The sequence below is a fragment of the Cervus elaphus genome, chromosome 15 (genome assembly GCF_910594005.1).
Source record: "Cervus elaphus chromosome 15, mCerEla1.1, whole genome shotgun sequence".
NCBI lineage: Eukaryota > Metazoa > Chordata > Mammalia > Artiodactyla > Cervidae > Cervus > Cervus elaphus.
In genome coordinates, this window is record NC_057829.1 from 89701377 (window position 1) to 89709687 (window position 8311).

Sequence of the window (8311 nt, forward strand, 5' to 3'; positions counted from 1 at the left end):
CGGCCAGGTCTTGGCTGGACACAGTGACCCAGCCTGCCTCCTGACCTCCTTCTAGGTCCAGGGCAAGCCGGGCAGGAAGGGCTGGCCCTTGCGGAAGCTCAGCCTGTCCATTCGGGGCAGGGACCAGGCATCGGGGCTGTGGAGGGTCCCTGTGCTCCAATTGCGCTCGCCACCAGGACCAAGGAACCAACTGTTAGTCTCTGCGCTCACTAAGTCAGGACCTGGGAATGCTGGACCCAGGACGTCAAGGTCTCAGCAAGTGAACTCACAGGGGCCAAGATCTGTGCTGTCCTCTGTCCAGCCCTCGAGAGCCCACGGGAGACCGTGGCGACAATACCACTTCTAGTTCACTCCCCGAGGCCATCCTCAGCTGCACACAGCAGTTCGGCTGTGGGCTGTCTGGAGTGGGAGCGGAGGGAAGCTGCTTTCCGTCCAGCAGATGTGCCCCCCTCCCCCCGTCCCTCAGGGGCCCTCCTGGCTGTCCTGGCCTCCTCATCCTCCCTCCTCTTCTCCTCCCTCCTCATTAGAACCTGCGTCCTGACTTGGCGTCCCCTAATTGGTACCTCCTGGAAGACTCCACTCAGAGTAGGATGGAAGCAAACCTTCTCCTGCCGTGACGCGTTGGCGATGTGAAATGAGTCCTTTCCTGTTAATTAACAAAGAACACGGAGTTATGTGGCCATGGAGGAGGGTGGAGAGGCATTGGGAGTGTGTGTGTGATGGGAACAGCAATTAGGAACGAACAGCTGTAGTGGTTTCTGGGGCCAAGGCTCCTGCCTGGGAGGGCCCTGCCCGTTCTGAGCAGTAAATCTCATTAACGGGGGGGTGTGTCTCCTTCCTTCTCGGGGACCCTTGCCGCTAAGTGGGCGACACTCCAGTACACCCGCGTCAGTGACTGTTGATTGGCAGACCCTTCTGAGGCTGTGATCCGGGAAGGTCGTGGACATGTTATCCGAGGTCCAAGCTCAGCCCGGGGTTCACAGACAGAGGACCTGCCTGAATTGGTCTTGGCCTCTGGAAGCTGCTCCAGGCTCACTCAGCCTGTCTGAGAGCACAGATTCTTCTCAACCCCTGATGAATAAAACCCACTTTGTCCACACAGAGAGAGTGGGCTTGGAAAAGAACTTGTATAACCGAGAGATGGAGAGAAGTATTCAAGCGGGGCTCACCTGGCTCATGGGCCTCTGCCTCCCAGACGGGGCGGTGGAGGGACCAGGATCAGGCTTCCCGTGAAACCAAGGCTGATGGAAATCCTCTCCTTGAGCAATTTAGCTTGGTCCGGACACATGCTCACTGCTCCCGGGCTGCTCCTTTGCAGGGCTTTTGGGGAGTGTAAGGACCAGAGGGCCAGGGCTGTCTGTCTTCTCCACATTCACCCAGTGCCAAAAACAGTGCCATCCACGTGGCCAGCAGATGATGACCAAACGCAGGCCAGCAGGCAGTGAGAGGGAGAACCCGTGGATTGAATTCTTAATGCCGTTCACGCATCGGACAGCTGTGTCCCAAAGAAAAGGGAAAGTGAAGTCGCTCAGTCGTGTCTGACTCTTTGTGACTCCATGGATCGTAGCCTGCTAGGCTCCTCCATCCGTGGGATTCTCCAGGCAAGAATACTGGAGTGGGTTGCCAGTTCCTTCTCCAGGGGATCTTCCCTACACAGAAGATCGGACCCAGGTCTCCCACGCTGCAGGCAGACTCTTTACCGTCTGGGCCACCAGGGGCTCCTAAGAGGAGGGCAAAGTCCAGTCAAGAGTTTGAATGAAAATGATGCACATGTTTATCTTAATCAGAAAGGAAAATAACTATCTACAGGTGAGCAAAGCACATTTGGACCAAGTCACTGAATTTTACAGACGGTGTCACTAACCCTGAAGGACATCTCTGTGACCCTCTCATGCCGGTGGCCTTCACCACGGTCCTGCAAAGTCATGCACAGAATGGGACCTATTTTGCAGATGAGGCCATGTAAGAGATTAAGGGACTTGCCCAAGGTCACAAAGCCAACACGTGGTGGGGCTGGTCCTTCAAATAACCTGCCTTTGTTCCACAAGGCACTGGGTTGAGCACCCAGCGATCAGAGAGCAAAGATGACACCTCCTCACTGCCTTTCTGCTCCCTCTCATCACGAATTCCACAACCCCCAGGAATGGACAAGTGCCCCCTGACCTGGCAGGTCACCCCCACAAGGGGTAGGTTTCTTCCTGGGCCTCTCTGATCCCTGGGGCCCCTCACTGGGCACTGGATGTCTGGTCCATTGGTTGCGTCCTGTCTCACGGAGTCCATGCCGTGAGCACGGTGATGTGCTGATTCCTCTCCTTCTCCAGGGAGGCTTCCTGGGGCTGGGGGTGCCCAGGTCCAAGTCCAGGTCTGGCAGCACCGCCGATGTAAGTGCAAAGCACAGTCTATACTACAAACTCTATTTTATGAGAAATCTTTTTGTTCTTCAGGATATTTATAATTTAGTCATCTTCATGGATGATGGGAGCTCTCAGTTCTAATTTATTTTCTCTTCCACTTCTTTAGAGACAGCAAGCTAACTAGAGAACTGCCCTCCTGTCCATCGAGCTAACGAAGCTGTCATTTTCAGTTTGCGATGACTTGTTTTCTCTGCTCATGTGTAGACTCCCAACTTCTCAAGGGGAAGGTCCCATTCGTCATCTTTGTCCCTGCTGCCCGTACGGCAGGGACACTCTGTGGGTGAGCTTGGAGCCCTCCACGCCCGATTGGACAGCCAGGTCCACCCTGCAGGCTTGTCTTCAGAGGTGACTACAGGCGGACGGAGGGGCTGCCCTGGCTGTGTTGGGGTCCATGCGGCTCCTGCATTAGGGGAGGACTCCAGGGCCGGAGTCCACAGTTGGAATGATCTTGTCACCACTGGGTGATCACTTGGCCTGGCTCCAGTGTGGCTGTTGAGGGTGTAGGCTGGAGAGCTAGACCAGCATGAATTAAGACTCAACCCTGCCACGAAGGCCCCCTGACCTTGGCAAACCCACCTGCCTCTGAACTCGGCATCCTCCTCCATAAAATGGGCTGATTTCGTTGACCCCACAAGGTGCTTGTGAAGATGAGTGGGCATGCCCAGGGTCCCCATGGTTGTGGTGAGAGCCGGAATGGGCAGGAGGGTGGCAGGACACCGGTGACCCTCCAAAGAGGGGCCCGTGTCCAGCCAGCCTCCATCTCTGGCGGAGTGGAGGAGGGAAAAGGCATGGACCATGGGGACCTTTCCCTCTGCCTGCGTGTTCATGTCACTTCTACCCCCTGAATATGCCGATGGATGTGCCTGAGCTGAGAATTAAAGACCGACTAACCCTTGCCCCAGGGGTGACCCATTTCTAGGCTGAGCACTGGAGCTGGGAGGGGCCGCACACTCAGGCTCAGGCCAGCAGCATCCCAGCAGGGGCCTCTTTTGTGGCCCCCTTGCCCTTGGGCTGGAGGACCCCAGTCGACCGAGAGTCAAGGATGACACCAGCCAGGGTGGAGCCGGGACTCCCCGGGCTCTGACAGTCAGCTCCAGAAACAGCCTGGCAAGTGCTGGTGGTTAAGTCTACGCAGGTGCTCACGTGTGGGCTCAGTCACTCAGTCGTGCCCGACTCTGCGATCCTATGGCCTACAGCCCACCAGCCTCCTCTGTCCATGGGATTCTCCAGGCAAGAATACTGGAGTGGGTTGCCATGCCTCCAGGGGATCTTCCCCACCTAGGAATCAAACCCATGTCTCTTAAGTCTCCTGCCTTGGCAGGAGGGTTCTTTATCACCTGGGAAGCCCTATATACAGGTTAAGGGCTTCACTGGTGGCTCAGATGTTAAAGAATCCGCCTGCAATGCGGGAGACCTGGGTTCAATCCCTGGGTTGGGAAGATCCCCTGGAGAAGGGAACCGCTGCCCACTCCAGTTTTCTTGCCTGGAGAATTCCATGGACAGAGGAACCTGGTGGGTTATAGTCCATGAGGTTGCAAAGAGTCAGACGTGACTGAGTGATTAAGCATAGCACACATTTAATCATACTCTTGCTTTTGCTAACCAGAGTGCTGTACTTTTTATATAAAAAGGCCATAAAACAACCACAGTAATAATAACTCTGCTTGTTTGGCCGAAAGAGGAGGACAGGTGTATTTTTCTGTTTGGAGTTTTGTGGTTTAAACGCCGCCATCTTTATTTCTCCTGTCACCTAACTTCTGCTGTAATAATGCATTTCCCTTAGAGATGCTCCATAAACCACCCCTCCCCACTCCCCACGTCAGTCACAGAGCTCCCAGCATGGAACACCCAGACCCCAGATTAGAGGAGGAGGGGCATATTTTACGGCCAGTTTGAAAATGTGGTTGCTGCAGCTATAAATTAAGAAGTGAAGTTGCTCCCATATCGAGTATTGATATACTATGCACGGCAGAAGCCTTCATCTGAGATGCATTGCTCGGCAGGTGGAGAGGTCTCAGGTCTGGGGGCCACAGTGGAGGGGTGGTCAGGGGGAGAGAGCTGGCCGGGGCCAGGACAGCCCTGGACTTGGAGCCTGGAGAAGACAGGAGATGGCAGGATGCTAGTGTGGTCGTCATGGAGGATGGGGTTCCCGGTCACCTGGCTTCTCACCGCCTTATGGATGCATCAGGGCGGGAAGCGTGACTCTGCCTGGGGTTCCCTGGGAACCCGGCTCTGGACAGCAGCTTGGCTCCAAGGAGGAGGATTGGGCCACAGTGGCTCTGGACCCCTGAGCCCATTTCCAGCCCACCGTCCACTTCCGAGCTGTCTGATTGGTTTTCTGGCTGAACTTCAACACGCTTTAAACCTCCCTTTTCTTAAGCTTCCAACCTCTCCATCAATATATCTGTGGTTTAGAAGCAGGAACTTGTGTATAAGAGAAACCTGCTTTCCTGAGGAATTTAGAGAGTGAATCCTTTTGGAAAGTTAACTATTCTTTCCCAGGGCATATGACTAAGTCAGCAGCCTAGTGAGGGCTTTCACTGCAGAGACAGGTTTCTAAGGCAGGTCAAACTCCCCTGCACCCAGTCAGAGGGTGATATTCACGTAACTCATCTGACTTTGGAAACCAGCTTCCTGTCCTGCAGAAAGGTTGGACTCCAGCTCTCTGCTTCCTCTCAAGGCAGCTTCAGATAAAATAGTAATGAACTTGGGATGTTCGGAACCCCCTTGCTCAGCCTCCTGGGCTGGGGACCCAATGGCATTGAGCGTGGGAAGGGGTTTGTTTGCTGGGGGCTGGGGTGAGAGGCCCCGCCCCTGCCTGGTCATTGTGTGGAGGCCCTGGTGCGCTGAGCATTCCAGGCTCAGGCATCTCTGTGAGGCCGGGTCCTTGCTGCCTCTCGGAGGGAGCATGGCTGGTCCTCACCCACAGTCTTGCAGAGACCCTCCTTTGGGCAGCCTTTGGACCTCTCAAGGGTCTGTCTTCTGCTCCTGATGCTGCTTGCCTCCTTCGGGGCCCTGAACACCTTCCACCCTTGACCTCCATCCTTGACAAGATGTGTCCCTATTGTATCCACACGGCCTGACTCCCAACAGCATGCCAGCGATTGCAATGATTTCTTATGTTGGTACCATATTGGCATCTATCAATCCATCTTCCCTCATAGCTCAGTCAGTGAAGAATCTGCCTGCAAGGCAGGAGACCCGGGTTTGATTCCTGGGTTGGGAAGATCCCCTGGAGAAGGAAACGGCAACCTACTCCAGTATTCTTGTCTGGAGAATCCCATGGACAGAGGAGCCTGGAAGGCTAGAGTCCATGGCGTCACAAGAGTCAGACACGACTCAGCGACTAAACCACCACCAATCACAGACATGCCAGGCACTGTGGTAAGAATTTTATACCTGACACTTCATTTGTCCTCACCCCCGACAATAATTTCAGCATCCTGACGTCCCCACGATCCTTCCTGTTACAGCGAGGATGGAGAGACCCTCAGAGCTCCAGAACCACACAGGAGAGGCAAAGCGAAGGAGGAATGGAACTGGAATTTGAACCCTGGAATTTGAGGCCAGCCAGATGCCTCCTAAATCAATGGGAGTGCCCAGTAGGTGTGGAGGACCCCATACCACAGGAAGGAGTGGACGGAGGGTGCTGACCTCCAGGAATGCAGCAAAGAGGAGCATCCTCCAGGCCCCAGGGCCCCCCCAACCCAGCAAGACTGCTCTGCCCAGTGGGGCTTCCTGAGGGTTGGAGTGGGCAGCTGGCCGTGTGTCCTTTTACGTTATTAAACCTATAGCCCTGGTGAGTTCGGAAGAGACTTGGAAACCAACACCCTGCTTCCTCTGTGAGCCCCAGGCACCGGGACCCCAGGCACAGCTCGCCCAGACCCTGGAGGGCCCCGGCATCCCAGCTGCCTGTGTGGGGGCTGCCCACGTGCTCCGAGCCGGACCACCGTGTGCCAGGCCAAACGGGCTGGCTGAGCGGCCCGCATCCATTATCATTAGCGCCTCTGCACGCAGGTACGCGCGGCGTGGCCAGGCGCCGGGCAGCCGGCAGAGCAGGGCCCACGCTCTGCTGCAGACAAGGACGAGGGACACCTGCTCGGGGGCTGGCGGCCACCGCCGTCATCCCTCACATCTCACGCGCCGCTTGCTCTGCTGGAGCGCGGAGCTGGCACGCTAGGGAGCCACCTTCTGCCAGCTTGGCCGGCGCCCCCGCCCTGCCCATGGTCCTCTGTTCAAACTCAGTTTTGACTGGCTTTTCAAAGAAGCCTTTTAAAAATGTATCCGCTGCTCATTAACCATTCAGGTTAAGGGTTTGAAAAGGAAGACTAGCTCAGAAACTCTGCCTCGGAAGTAAACATTTCGGCAATGAAGACGGAGTCATGAAATATTCATTGCCCACGAATGGCATCCGGTCTCCTTGTGGCTTGCGATCTGGGAGGAGAGGTCGTGGAGGACCAGTTTGGTTTACAGCTATGGACGCACAGGAATCTTTTCTCTTCTGGGGCACACACATGTCCCTAGATCTGGGAGGAGGCTCACATTTTTCAAGACCAAGGCCAGAATCCTGAGATGGTCGCTGGACCTGCCCCAGCCTTGTCTATGACTCCCAGGAAGGGAGGTGGCCTTGGCAGGGGGTCTCTGGTTTCACACACCATCAATACCATCGCCAGGGAGGCTTCCTAGGCATTTCTGCCCATGTGTGGAACCTCAAAACACACACACACACACACACACACACACACACACACACATTTAGTTTTTCTGCGAGTTGAGAAGTCTTTGTGCCTTTGTACCTATGAGTTGAAAAACCCCAGGTTCCTGTGAAGTTTATTGTCACTCCTCTGGATTCTTACCTCGGCCTTGACTGATCTGGGGACTGGGGACTTTCTGATTGCTCTGAGAACAGTCACTTAGTTTCCCCCAAAAGGCCTGAGAAGGGAAAGAGGGCTGCTTCCCTCTGGGAGTGGGTTGTGGTGAGATCTTGGGATCCAGAAAGAATGTTCAGGTCAAGGGCAACCGAGCTCCCTGGGACTGAAGCCACTGTTTGCCCTTCCCCCCTCCCGCCAACACCTCCAGGGAGCGTCACCCACCCCCGCCTCCACGGCCGGCCCTAGGTGTCCCCTCCCGCCTGGCTTTCCCCTGGCAGACAGAGCCCCCTGGGCTGTGGTTGCCCTTTTGGGCACTTCCGTCTGCTCCCTCTTAGCCCCCACACACACCCCTGCCCCTGGCGATCTGGACGTGCCTTTCAGCCTGGGGCTCCCAGCCCCTGCAGACACACTCGGGGCTTGGTGGTGGCAAACGCAATTTTGCCATGGGGACTTTGGACTGGGCAGAGGACCGAGCGCAGGGTCGGGGGTCAGCAGACCTCAGCTGACTCGCAGTTCTGACTGTGTTTTCTTGACTCTGTGCCCTAGGGGGTGCTGGGAGGAGACAGCAATGTTTCCCGGGACACTCTCATCCTAAGATAAAGAACGTGACGTATGTGGGTTATACATGAGATGGAGTCTCGCCTTCAACACGAAGCTCAGTGTGGAGACAAGGAAGGTAATGGGCAAAAGAGAACCTGATTCACCATAAACCTTTGGATATTCAGATGTGTGGCTGCTTCTTGGAAGTCTTGACTTTGTAAGGAAGGTCCCAGCTCCTCCTGAAGTGTGGAGCAAAGGTCATACATAACCATGTTTCATACACAGGACTTGGCCTGGCTTGTGCATCTCAGGAGCGTCTCCTTACCCACGCCTTGCTTCTCGGGCAGCAGCTGGGTGCTCCCCCCGCCCTGAACCCTGTGTGCAGTTTCTGGAGGGGGTCAAGATGGGTGGAAAGACGCTGCACAGGAGGGAGCAGAACCTTCTGGCTTAAGCTTTTCAAGGCCAGACTGGAATGTATCTGATGTG